The sequence below is a fragment of the Polistes fuscatus genome, unplaced genomic scaffold, assembly GCF_010416935.1.
Source record: "Polistes fuscatus isolate 324 unplaced genomic scaffold, CU_Pfus_HIC Scaffold19, whole genome shotgun sequence".
Taxonomy (NCBI): domain Eukaryota; kingdom Metazoa; phylum Arthropoda; class Insecta; order Hymenoptera; family Vespidae; genus Polistes; species Polistes fuscatus.
Window position 1 is genome coordinate 2,001,006 of NW_025113095.1, and position 14,625 is coordinate 2,015,630.

The window sequence follows — 14,625 nt, forward strand, 5'->3', positions numbered from 1 at the left end:
TGTATTTTTTTTTCTTCTTTGTTTTTATTACTTTTTTTTATTCCTCTTTTAACTTTATCTCGTTTCAGATATTCTGAACTTTTTGTTTTCCTTTGTTTTTTTCTTCTTTTTAACGAAAAACAAAAAAAGAAAAATATTGTAATTACCGATAATTAAATAATTATTATTAGGAGATGATGAATATTGTTAATATAATGATAATTAATTTTAATCTGTAAAGAAAAGGTAATACGCCATAAGGAAGGTACATTACTTGAAAATATAATAGCAATGTTAGATATTTTATTGATATTTATTGATTACGCGCTGGAGTGGTTCTAAGGGGGGAGGGATGGGGAGATTAATGAGCGAGAGGGTGGGTCGGGGAGGGAGGGAGGGAGGGAGGGATATTAAAAGAGAAAACGAAAAGGTAACAATAACGAAAATATTACAAAATTAAACGAATGTCGTGAGATTTTCGAAACGGTGCACATGATGGACTAGGAACCTAGCATTCAACGGATTTGCGGATCAATCATTTTACAGGACAAGGAAGATGCGTTTCTCGTTCGAGTAAAGCCTCATTAATCGTTACTTAAAAATCGTAACCAAAATTAATAATATACTCGGTATTTTGAAGTACGAGAGAAAGAAAAAAGAGAGCGCAGAGAATTTATAACAAAATAACAAAGTAAATAAAAAAAAAACAAAATAATGCGTACTTCAGAATTCCACCTTTTGTGCGTCGCTCTACCCACGGTGATCGTTATAAAAAAGAAAAAAAAAAGAAAAATGAAACGAAGAAAAAGGAAAAAAAAAGAAAACATGAACAAAAATAATAAAAAGTATGGACTATGTACTGTCTGGTTATATATGGCTACTCATAGATATATAGTCATGTACGAAACATGCTGTATTTTCCAATTATTTTTTTATTTACAATATTTCGTAAGATATATAATATGCTCCGAAAAGGAAATGGATAAAAAAAAAAGAAGAAGAAGTTAACAAAGTAGTTTTAACGGTTGTGCGTCTCTTTAAATATGAAAAACAAAAAAAAAAAAGAAAAGAAAGAAGAGGAAGTAGTAGAAGAAAAAGAAGAAGAAGAAGAAGAAGAAGTTAATAAAAATCACATCATTTTTTCCTATACCTCCCCTCGGTAAATTCGATTTATTTACATATGAATATCTATCTGGTTTAGCTTTTCTTTTTTTTTTTTATATCATACACGCATCCATACATCATGCATACGTGCATAACATGCATACACACACACAACACCCACGTAATCTGTAATTTTGTCAACTGCGCTCCTATGTATGTATTTTCTAATCTATTAACGCAGAAGAGTATATAGACGTGCTTCTTTTTTAGTATTATACTTTACGCTCTTGTTATTATCATTAATATTAATTAATTAATTACCATTACTTATTATAATTCTATGGATAAAAAGCATAATACATCACCGAGTCACCGATCCTTAGGCACACACACATTGTCGTTTTATTTTTTTTATTTTATTAATGTCTTTCTTTCCAGACCCCCCCCCTCCCTCCCTCCCCGAAACCCCCTCACCCCCTTATACCTATCCGAGCGGCCGGCAAAAATTTGAAATATATATATATATATATATATATATATTTATATGTATATTATACTGAACGAATTGTATTTGAAGATATATGCAAGATATTGCTAAATTGTGATTGTAAAATTATTAATTGCATTTTATTATTGCTCGACGTTGCCGACTTTTTAGCCCAATACGTTTTTTTGTTTTATATACATTTATTTATTTCTATTATTTTGTTTCTTGGTTTCTTTTTCTTTTCTTTTCTTTTTTTTTATTCTTATCTTTTCATTACCATTACTTTCCTTCTTCAAATTAATTCGAAGTCACATCGGGAGCTCTCTCTTTTACAAATATGAGAAGCTTTTCCCTCTTATCGCATATTTTCTGTTAAAAAGTATAAAAAAAAGTAAAAGAAAAAGAAAAAACCTTTGAGGAGTATTTAATAAGAGACTATAAGGAATTCAAATCGAAATATAAAACGCTTCTTAAAACATGTATAAAAGAAAAAGAAAAAAGAAAAAAAATACTATATAATTATTATCTAACGTTTTAAACGAAAATGTAGAAAATTTGAACGTCGTAGTTGTTTAAAAGAAAGAAAGAGAGAGAAAGAGAAAGAATGTGAGAGAGAGAGAGAAAGAGAGAGAGAGAGAGAGAGAGAGTGAGAGAGTGAGTTAATAAAAGAAAGAAAAAAAAAACCAGAATAATATTAAGGACGAACTGAACGATAGGGCGGAACGAAAAGAAAATTTGATGAGAAAAAAAAAACCATTGTCTGTGATTATCAGTCATAATAATCTTTAGGTCGACATATTTTTTAGAGAATATTTTTTAGGAAAATTACAAAATTTATGATATACCCCTATTATTGATACGATATTCGATTGGACATGCTACGCATAACTATTAAAAAGTAAACAAAACAAACAAAAAAAAAAAATAATAAAATTGAAACTGTAAAAGTTGCTAACTGTTTAATAGAGTTATGGACTAGTTGAGATATCGATGGCTGTTGTAAAATATTCAGTGTTTGGACAAATAATTATTGAAAACTATTTATAGCTACTAATTATCGAGGTATAATGATACTATTATTATATCGCATGTTGTGTAGTAGCATTTTTATCCCCTCATGCGTTTAACATTTATTATTCGAAAGAGAAATATAAATACGTATTTAGGAGAATCGCAGAAAATAATAATAATAATAATAATATAAAACGAGAAAAGGGAAATAATAATAATAATAAATAATAATAATAATAATAATAAATAAAAAGAAAATAAGGGAAAGAGAAAATAAAATCGATCACGTCGTCTATACATATGTGTGTGTGTGTGTGTGTGCATATGTACATAATATATATACATACATACACATACAAATAGTAAAATCGTGTGGAATCGATATTCGCAAAAAAAAAAAAAGTAAAGTAAAGTAAAAAAGGAACAAATAATTGTAATAAAAAAAAGAAGAAGAAGAAGAAAAGAAGTAATTAAACGAAAGAGACATGTTCGTACGAAGATAGCTTATGGAAAGCGAAACAGGCACACGTGACACTTCCTTCTTCATCTACATATTATAAATCTTTTATTATTATCATCATTATTATTATTATTATTATATTATGATTATTATTATTATGATTATTATGGTTACAATTATGGTTATTATTATGACTATTATTATTATCATCATCGATAATATAAATCCATCTACTCGCCGTAGAAAAGAAGGAAGGAAGGAAGGAAGGAAGGAAAGGAAGGAAGAAAGAAAGAAAGAAAGTAGGAAAGAATGAATGAAAGAATGAAAGAGAGTATAGGGAAAAAAAGATATAATGAAATAAAAATAATAATAATAATAATAATAATAATAATAAAATATAAAAATAAAAATATAAAAATAAAAATAAAAATAAAAATAAAAATATAAAAATACAACTAAAACCTATGAAATAATCTTAAAATAATCTCTCTACATTTTAACCAGGAACGTTGAGTCGCGAAATGCGCGCTCATATAAACGCTCATAGCCGCTTTTGTCACAGACACACACACATATACACACCGCGCTCGCGCTTGCGCGCGCACGCACACTTCAAGATGAAGAGGAAGAGGAAGAAGAAGAAGAAGAAGAAGAAGAGACATACAGACACGTTTTGTAAAAACTAAATGTTTTGTTAGTATTATATAATAAGAAATTAAGGAAATAAAAGCGCAAAACTCTTCAAAAAAAAAGAAAAAAAAAAAAAAAAAAGAAAAAAAATCATCCCTCGTTTTCTATTCTTCAAAATATTTTAAAATTACGATATAATATAATAACAATAGTTATAATTATATAAGAAAAATAATAGAAAATAATTATATACCCTATTTAACGTGAATCAAAATAAGTTGGAATACGCGCGCGCGTGTTAAAAGGAGAGAAAGAGAAAAAAAAGGGATGATGCATCTTTCTTTATTTCTCTCTCCCTCCCACCACCATCATCTTTTTCTCTTCTATTTCTTTTTTGTTCTTTTACTTTTGTTCCAGAGAACGACGCGCCTAACGTAACCTCCGATGCGTTTCTTTTTTATCTTGCGAGAAATCAGTGCGCCCGCGCCCGTGCTCCTTTTTTTTCTTCCACTTCTTTTACAAAGGAACAGAGAAAAAAGGAAAAAATGTTATAGAGAGAGAGCGAGAGGGAAGTGGGGGTGAGGATGAGGGTGAGAGAGAAAGAGAATAAGAAAAAGAAAAAGAAAGAGAACGAAGGAGAATGGACGAAGAATGGAAAAGATGCGCACCGGTGAGGAGAATCGTCCTATCTGAGAAGTTCGAGAAGGGTAAAGAAGGGCCACTCCAATGCATATATATATATTAATATAGTATATATATATATCTCTCTTTTTAAATATCGCAAACGTTGCTGTGCGCAATTAGTTTAACGCGCAAAGCGTCGATCTTATCTCTTTTGTTCGTTCCCACGAGTGTGAGTGGCTCGTTCGCGAATGATGAGCCCAGAACGACGCACGTGTACTCGTTATATCTATACACCACTTCTCTTTCTCTCTCTTCTTTTTTTTTCTTATATACATATATATATATATATTCTTTTTCTCTTTTTATTTTTCATTTTTATTTCTTCTTTTTTCTTTCTTTCTTATTCTTTTTTTGTGTCTACACACGCGTGAGAATTTGCTCCACAATTTGAATACGTATTCGGTTTCCATATGCGTTTTTATATATTCTTTGTATATTATATATATATATATATATATATATATATATATATGTGTTATGTGTGTGTGTGTGTATACACGAAGTGTCGATGATTCACCTCTCCTCGTCCTCCTCCTCTTTCTTCTCCTCTTCCTACTTCTTCTTCTGCTACCTCTCCTCCTCCTCCTCCTGCTCCTCCTCCTCTTAGCTACCTTCGTGATTAGAACGAAAAACCTCGTTTCTTCGAAAGTTGAGTTTCTACGCTTGCTTAACAGGAAACGCGTTTATTACAACGAGTAAGAGTATTCAATAGTTCTGCGTATATGTATGTTCTGTTATGTGTTTGTATGCGTGTTTGTTTGTGCATGCTGCTGATGCTCCAGTACGTATGCAAGTAACGAAAAGCGCGCTTCTTTTAACTTTCAAACGAACCGACGAATTTCCCGCGCACCCACCCATTCTCTCTCTCTTTTTCTGTTCGATGTCAGGTTGCAGCTGGTTTCGTTATGTTTTAGTGAGAAATTCAAACGATATCATTGGCAAGGATAAAATGTTTAAAAATGAATTAATACGATTATAAGGAAATAAATCAACGCAATAATATATATATGTAAGTACAATCGATCGCATTCGAGTTTTATCCCAATCGTTATTCAAAAAAATCCCCTTTTCCGAGGCATTTCTTTAACCATTCAAGATCGACACCTAATGAATCGATAATCGAGATTCCGTTCAAATATAAGAAAAGAAAAGAAGAATGCCATTGCTCTTTTAAAAGAATCAATTTAAAACAATGTACAGTGCACTGACCCCTAGGAATTTTTTATCGGAGGTATAATCGATCTTACCAAATATCGATAATTGCGTTTCGTAAAAATCGATACATTTGAATTTGATTGGATCTCGTTAAATCGAATAGATGTTCGATAAAATGGCGCGTATCGAGAGAAATCTTTGACGAGGGAACCAGAAGACCGTGTTCGCATATTCAAGATTCATTTCATTAAGTGAGTAATAGAAGAACTCGTAGAAGGGGCTACAAGTGTCATTCAAGTGCAGCGGCTGCAACGGTGGTGGTGGTGGTGGTGTATGGTGGGGTGGTGGTGACGGTGACGGTGATGTAGTGGTGGTGGTTATAGCAACGGAGGCTGTGCGTGTCGCTTCTTTTATAGCGCGCAACAATGATAGTTTTAGAGATTAACGCGCAATCGATCTCGCGATACGAGAATACGAACGACGATGATTCGAAAGAAAGGAAAAAAGAAAGAAAAACACGGTGTGCGTACTTATGTACGTACGTAAGAGGTTATACTTCTTTGGCGTATATATAACAAAACAAAAGAGCAAATAATTAATCTTTCACAATACATTATATTACATACATATGTATATAGATATATATACATATTATATTAGAACAGTCTGAAATCGTGATACCTCCTTGCATATCATGTGAGATCCTATTACAAGATCAAATTTTCGACAAAATTTTTAACGTATTCTCGAAAACTGAGATTTTTAACAGGATCACATGACATGCGAGGAGGTATCACGATTTTGTATGACACCTCTTCGGACATCATGTGATCCTGTAATAAAATTTAATTTTCCATAGAATTTATAATTTATAGAATTGGGTCGCTCGTGGTGTATTTTTTTTTTTTCAATAACATCTTTGAAATACAGTATCAATTATTGTTTTTGATTTTGAACTCAATCAAACACGTGAAGAATGCATCAAGCTGACTATTACGCGACTAACTTCGTGCTGTTAATTTCATATCGGTATGCGCGCGCATCGTAAATACCGACAAACTTCATCCTGTTAATTTTGTGTCGGTGTGCGCGCGCATCGTAAAAATTCACTCTCATCATTTTTTCGCAAACGCGCCAAAAGAAGTATAACTTCAAAAAGAAAACAAGAAAAAGGGAAAGAGAAAAAGAAGGAGATAGAGAGAGAGAAACGCATTAAGAAGATCGCGATTTCAATGCGCTACTACTCCGTAACTCTCTGACGTTCCACACCGAGCAAAGAAACCTTTCCTATTCTCTCTCTTTTCCAGTGTACGGAGGCGTGTTCGTTATCCCCACTAGTTTATCCTTCCATCCTTTCCTCGTTGCTCGGTGTCCCCTCCTATCTTGCCCGGCGACAAGCATTCCTGGAACCATGGACTCTACACCGCTTTTCTCTTTCGTTCTTGTTCCTATGAAGCGCACAACGAAACGACGACGACGACGACGACGACGACGACAACGACGACGACTACGACGATGAAGGTTTAAAGCACTCTTCCTCTTCTTTTCTTCTTTTCCTCGAAGCTTCTCTCACTCCTCGTCATCGTCGTCGTCGTCGTCGTCGTCGTCGTCGTGACGTCGTCGTCGTAGGAACGTTCTTCTCCCCAGCAACGAGACTTTTCCTCTCCTCCCTCTCTTTCTCTTTCTCTATTACCCCTATATTTCTCCTTCTTTCAGCTGACGTATACGTATCCCACTCCGTATTTCTCACACAGCCGGTGAACGAAGAGGTGTTAGTCACTTCAAGGACGTTGCTGTAATTGGGATAGGTCGGATAGACGCGTTGGCTGGGGAGGAGGGAGAGGGTAGGTACATAGAAGAAGAAAGAGAGAAAGAAAGAAAGAAAGAAAAAGAAAAAGATAAAGATAAAGAAGGAAAGAAGACAAGAGGAAGAAGGAAGGAGAGTAGAGTAGAGGAGTGGATTGAAGTGGAGAGGAGAGGAGAGGAAAAGAGGAAAAGCAAGAGAAAAAGAAAGGCTATGTGGTGCGTTTCTGTAAATGGCGGCTGGCCGGGCGTCGCGCGTCACAGCTGTTTCTGTCTCTCTTCTTGGTGTGTTTCTTTCGGTCAACCGCGCGCGCGTTAGTCGCAGACGAGCGAGCAAAGTCTCCAGTAGTGCCGAGGAGTGCGGAGATAGTACGCGCGCGCGCGCGCGGTGACAGAGAGCCTACGGGAGCCCTCGCCGGTACATTTTTCGCTCAAGTGCATTCTTTATTGTGTATATGTGTTTGGTGTATGCGTATGCGTGTGTGCTACCGAAAGAAAGAAAGAAAGAAAGAAAGAAAAAGGGAGAGAGAGAGAGAGAAAGAGAGAGAGAGATAGAGAAAAGGAAAGAAAGAGAAAGATAGAGAGAGAGAGAGAGAATCTACGCACGCACGTGCCCCGATCATCTCCCTCTTCTCGTTTATTTCTTCGAAGTGTTTATTGCCAATCGTCGATCTTTCTCTCTGCAGAGGATCTCGAGTATCGAGCAACATGGAGGAAGGTGCGGTGGTTCTTCGATAGTGCTCTCAGCGATAGGCTAGAGGAGTGAGCGGTACGACACCAGCGCCACAGGAGGATAAGGATCGTCGTGTTAGTCTCTTTCTGTTTGTCCCTCTTTCTCTCTCTCTCTCTCTCTCCTCTCTCTCTCTCCTCTCTCTTTCTCTCTCTCTTTGTTTCTTTCTTTCTGGTTATTTCTTTTTTTCTTCATATCTCTCTCTCTCTTTCTTTCTGTCTATCTTCCTCTAACTCCTATTCTCTCCTATGTCCTCTTGCCTTCTTCTTCTCTACGCCCGCACGCACTTGCTTTTCCGTTCTCGCCTTTGTTCGATGCGAAGCATATTCACCACACCACTACCACTACCACTACCGCCACCGTTGCCACCCCCGTCACAACCACCACCGTCGCCACGTACACGAACAAACACCACAGGTAAAGAAAACGATTAATTGAATGTTGTTGCCACGCTCGATCTCTGTGGTACGAGGAGAACAGAAAGGATTATTAAACGACTAACACTACCACTGGGAGAGTCCAACATTTAAGATCGACTAAATTTTGTTTGTTTGTTTGTTTATAAATAGAAAGAAATCGATGAAAATTCGAATGAACTAATGCACCGTCCGTGCGATGCACTGATTCTACTTGAAATTATATTATGTACTTCCTTTATTTATTCCTTTTTAATCTTTCTTCTATCTCTCCCACCTCTCTTCTTTCGTATCGAAATTATTTAACAAACAAAAATGTGTAAGAACTTTATATTTATTTGACTATCGAACTAAGATTAAAGTATTTACAGCTATAAATTTAAATGTCTCTTACTTGACACACGATACACCGAAAACTCTCTCAATGAAGGTAATAAAACTAGGCTGGTTACTATGTACGTACGTACGTGCGCGCGCGTGCGTTCGAATAAGTAAGAAGAATTAGAAATCCATTTTATCACTATCCTGTCGTGTCCCGGAAATAGGTACCAACGTCGAGAGAAGTGTAGGGAATCGAACGAGTTGCCAAGTACGATGTGTCTTTTCAATAATTCTCGACTCCTGGTAACGACTCCCCGGTATCGGCATTGATCGACACAGTTCTCCGTTTAAATCTGGCGCGCTTATGTAGATATCCTCGGGTCCGATATTTCGCGTTATCTATCTCTTTACGAATTGTACTCTCGAAATGACAACAAAATCTCGATAGTGTTTAACCGCGTTATTTAAATTTCCTACCAGAGATACTTCTCGAGTGCATAAGTTCGAACACGTTGTTCTTATCGGAACGACGACCAAGCTTATGAGAAAATATTATTTGTTTTGTGTGCGTGAAGGGAAGGGAGAAATGCTTAAAGAAGCGATCAAATGTAAACCGTCAATTATAACATGTTTCATTATAGCAATGTCTTTTATAAATACTTATTATAAAACACGGAACAGATTTATTTGTCCAGTTGGCTCTATACCTTGAGAATAAATTTCAATATATATATATACATATATTTTCCGATAAAACATTTCTATTAAATATACAACACGTATCGTGCACTTTGTGTCTCATTTATTTTCTCGAATCGTCAAATCTACAAATCAAAAGCTAACCATAATAACAATGACTCATTCGATCTAATTTAAAGTATATAACAAAGTGTCGACATAATAATCGTTATTATCCTTTATCAATAGTATTATCAGTTCGTATAATAGTAAAAATGAAAGAACAAAATAACGCGGCAGGCGGCCCTGGTGATAGACCAAACTACTACTAACAAACAAGTAGCAAGTAAGCAGGCTCGGCAACTTGTAACGTCGGCCCTGTGCTTTAGCCGTACACTTCAGATTGTATATTCATCGTAGCCGAAGCGTTCAAAGAAGAATGGAATGTTATTATTTATTATTTTCTTTTCTTATTCTGTCATAGTTTCCTTATCGAAATTAAAAATATGAGAGGGGGATACGAGAGAAAATCGTAGAAATGAAGGCACGCAGAGAGTAGTAGTAGTAGTAGTAGTAGAGTAGTAGTGATAGTAGTAGTAATAGTAGTAGTATATGACGCATCGTTGTTATTAAGAATCTTCGGATAGGTAAATGCAGCGCAAACTGCATTCCCGCTCGGCAGCGACCGCGTGTCTACTCTGTGGCCGATGTTCGGCGCGTATACCCGCGCCCGACTGGCTCACGGCTGGTGGAGTAAACCGGGGGTAGAGTTTTAGGGTAGGGAGAACGTAGCGACGAGGAGGAGAACGTAGATGCGCGCGCGTGATCGCTCGGTTGTAAGAGCTGCCGGAGTGTAAAGCGGTTCAGTTGAGCAACCGAGAAGTCCGAGACTGTACGTGATCGTCGTCGTGCGGCGGGGTGGCAAGAAAAGAGGAAGGAATGAATGGGTGGGGGAGAGTGTGAACGAGGCGTCGCACAGCGACGACGACGACGACGACGACGACGACGACGACGGTAACACGGTGACGAGTGCGAGCATACATAATACTAGCTATCTATTAAAAAATAAAAATAAAAAAAGAGAGAGAAAGAGAGAAAGATGTCAATAATTCGTAGGTAGAACGTTTGTGATTCTCGTTGGCGTACAGTAGCGTATTGGTTAAATTGAATTCGCCAAAGCGTAGAATCGTATGAGTGACCGACGACAGTCTTCCTCTATTCTCGCTTCCGATCTTCTTGTTCTATACCGGTTAGATGTTATATACGTATTACTATTGGTAGACTGTTCCATTCTTCTTTCGTAGTTGTGTGTATACATGATATGTATGTGTATGTGTGCAAGATCCAACAAAAGAAGGAAAGTCGTGCCCGGACTCTCGGGGGGTAAAGAAGAAGAAGAAGAGAGGAGGAGGAGGAGGAGGAAAAAGGAGTACGGTGTGTTCCGAGTGCTTCTTTGTGAACCCGATAATTGCCTCGGAATTTACCAGTTCTGGGCATCGCGGTCTCTTGGTGTATGTGTGTTGTTCGTATGTGCATGTGTACGTGTAGGTGTACGTGTATTAACCCTACCATTTGTGTGTTCTTGTTCATCGTGTTCCTCTACTCTCCTCTCCTGATCTTTTGTTCGAGACATTGATGGTTAGTGACCGAATGAAATAGAATGGCCGAAACTGGCGCCTAGGAAGGAGAACGTCGCCGTAGTGACAGATTACGGCGATGAGGACGAGGACGAGGACGAGGACGGTGGCGGTGACGACGACGGGTGGTAGTGACCATAGGCAGACCAGGCAGGCAGGCAGGCAGGACCCTGTATCCAAGAGAACCTCGCATTCTGCGTGAACTCGCTCTTTCAGTGCTCCGCATATAGGTGTGTGTGTGTTTGATGTATGCGTGTTGTGTATGTATGTGTATACCTCTCTCTAAGCTATCCCTGTGTGTTGTATGTGTGTGCTATTCTTTCGTGACTTACTCGCGCGCATATATACAGAGAGCGAGAAACGTACTCGTACGCGTTGGGTTACGTGTATGCGCGCGTGTAAACGTGCACGTGCGCACGAGCTTTTATAATGTGTCAGTGACTCCCATGCCCGTGGTAAAAGCAAGCAAAGTAATTCGTCCTTGCTACGAGTATCTACTACCTCTACTCTAGGAGTCAGTATACGTCGCCTATAGCTTCTATTTATACGACGACCATACGCGTCTCGCACTTTCCTCGTCGGGCCTCCTCTCTCTTTCTCTCTTTCTCTCTTTCCCACACCACCTTCTTGCTTCCTCTCTCATTCCTCCCCTGATCGCACTCTCAACCTTTCGCTCCCACCTTCTCCTCTTACATTGACTCTCATCGTCCCACCAGTTTTCCCCTTTCGCGTTGGCATCCCCTCTTCCTTGCGAACAGCAGCGTCGCTCTTGTCCCTTTCGCTCGTACTCTCTCTCTCTCTCTCTCTCTTTCTTTCTATCGTGCACGCACGCGCGCGCGCGCTCTTACTCTCTTACTCTCTTTCTCCGACTCACACACACGAAAAAGATACACACTTATAGAAAACTCGTAGCGATATTCGCCAGGAGCGTGTGTGTCCGGCGGCGGCAGCGGCAACCCACCGACCGAACGGATCCGATTCTCCGTTCGGCTTGACTCGCAGCAGAAAAGAGATGGCCGGTGAACGGTGAATCGTGTCACGCGTCCACCCTTGTACTCTCGTGCATACTAGCGTATGCGCGGAATGTGCCACCGGGAACACAATGGGTTTATTGTGTTAGTGAATAATAATAGTAACGCTGTGCGCCGCGTCAGTCGTTGCTGCCGCCAACGACGGCACACTACTACAGTTTACTACACTACTCTACTACTACTACTACTATTACTACTACTACTTACTACTACTACTACTACTACTACACTTTACTACTACACTTTACTACTACTACTACTACTACTACTATTCGTAAAACAGCAGAAGAGACAAGTAAGATTACGATGACGATGACGGTCACGATAAAAAAAGGGGTGACGACGAAAGTACTTGCTACTACTAAAGCGGAACTTCTAGATACGATATACGTTCGTTTATGTACCATGTTTGTCTTTGATTGTAATGTTTTCTCATCAAGCTTTGATCGCGGAGAAAATTCTTGTCTTTCTATTTCCAACTATCTCATACTCCATTACGGACGAATAAAATCGAAGCTATGCTCTCTGGTATCACACGTTGCATAGTTTCCTGTCTCTCTCCCTCTTTCTTCCTCTTTTGCCTTTCATTTCACGCGCCCACACAGAAACCTGCGCGCGCGTGAACATGCTGCACACTATTAACTATCTTCCCTTTTCACTCTTACCTCTATCTCTCTCTCTCCCTCCCTCCCACCTTCCCTCTTCCATACTTTCCCCCGTCCCCTCTTTTCCCACCCGTCTAATTTCTCTCCATTTTATCGTCTCTCCTTTCCTTGCATCGCATTTATCGTACACCTCGTGCTTCCTTCGAGAGTATTACAGTTTCTAGAGACCCTTGACCGCACGAAATTTGATGCTGTTCGTAGTCACCCAGTTGACTACATTAAATGTCCCTTCGTAATTCCTTGTTTTCAGTTGACTGACATTAGTATATCACTATATATATATATATCTGATAATTATAATATTATAGTATTTTTCTGCCAAATGTCTTTCGTTATCTCTAGATTTCATCTTTGCGAACAAATGAAACGTTGATTGATTCTTTTAACGAAATATCATCGATTATTCTTAACGCGAAATTAGATCGTGGGTAGTTTTAATATTCTTCTATGGTAGCGTAGATACCTTCGTGATATTTAATTCTAGTAATATCTAGTAATTTCCCAACGAAATATATAAGTATATCTCTCTTTTCTTTACCTTAGAGAGATTTTGCCATTTTGCCGAAAACGAATCGATGCTCCTGGGCCAAGTTTAGACTCGGTCGTACATCTTAATTAGAACGCTTAATCGAATTATTAAAATCTTTCTTTATCTCTTTCTTTTTTTAATTGGATTACCCAAGTGGGGAACATCTATTTTAAATGTCTACCCTGCTACGTCAGATTTTGTTGTCACCGTCACCGTCATCGTCATCGTCATCATCATCATCCGTTAATTAACAAAATCTCATGCACGTCGATCTCTTCCCTTATTTCGAAAGAACCGTCGTCATAAATAGAGATCGCATATATATGTACATGTATTTATTTATACATGATATTTAAATATATATGTGTACTTAAGCGATAGTGAGAATTGTACGGAATTGACTGACCCGCGTGATAGTCTGCGATATAGTCTGCGATATAGTCGATAAATAATGATAGACGGACGATAAACTTGTATCAATTTATGAACTTCCTTTTCTCCTTTTCAATCTATCGTACGTATAGAAAAAGATACCCTCGCGTTTTCTTCGATTATATTATTCTAGTTTACAAAACGGAAATGGCAGGGAAGGGGGGGGAGTCAATTGTCCGAAGGATGTGAAACCTCTAAAGCAATGAATTTTTAATTGGTTAAAAATTATTCCCTCGTCGCGGTAGATTTTGGAAATTCATTTACCGTCTAGCATATAATTTATATCGAGTTCCACGAAGTTAGTGGCTGGTAACACGCATTTCACCTGACATTCTTTTTTTTTTCTTCTCCCTTAGGAAATTAAAAAAAGAAATGTTTTTTAAACGTTCTTTTTTTTTTCTTTCTTTTTTTTATATGTAGAAATTCATTCGGTGCTATTAATGAATATCTACAATTTGTTTTAAAAAAGACACAGAGTTCGTTTCTATATATATATATCAAATTATAATAAAAACCATTGCACTACTGCATACAGTAAAAAATGATTAAGCCATATGTAAAAATTACTTTGTACAGAGATATATACGCTGCACGTATTATTACATGCCACACACACATATATATACATATACATATATATGAAAGAATCTGGTTAAAGGTAGTAACGAAGTTTTAAATCGATCGTCGTTTTGTCGTGGGACGATAAGGAGGCGTTCCTTGACTCGTTTTAACGTGTCTTAACGTGTTTCAACGTGTTTCAACGTGTTTCAACTCGCCCGTTTCATGCACGTTCTCTTCTTCTCTCAACTTCGGAGCGATCTACGAATATTTCTCTGTTGGGTTCGTTGATCCGTTTCACCATACCACTACCAC

At 37.7% G+C, this 14,625-nt stretch overlaps 1 protein-coding gene and 1 long non-coding RNA gene across 13 annotated transcripts in view; both read left to right on the forward strand.

Annotated features, from left to right (window-relative positions):
* Nucleotides 1-6,993: 6,993 nt before the first annotated feature.
* Nucleotides 6,994-7,401, forward strand: LOC122515870. The gene is made up of 2 exons (XR_006303419.1): nt 6,994-7,031; nt 7,227-7,401. It is a non-coding gene; the product is annotated as an uncharacterized LOC122515870 (long non-coding RNA).
* Nucleotides 7,402-7,462: 61 nt separating this feature from the next.
* LOC122515871 (protein capicua homolog) overlaps nt 7,463-14,625 on the forward strand; it is a 29,592-nt gene continuing 22,429 nt past the window's right edge. For 3 of the 12 annotated variants that reach the window (XM_043633348.1, XM_043633356.1, XM_043633355.1), the window contains exon 1: nt 10,177-10,892. The gene's annotated coding sequence lies outside the window, so the exon portion shown is untranslated. The other 9 variants (XM_043633353.1, XM_043633354.1, XM_043633352.1 and 6 more) reach the window with 5 other exon arrangements.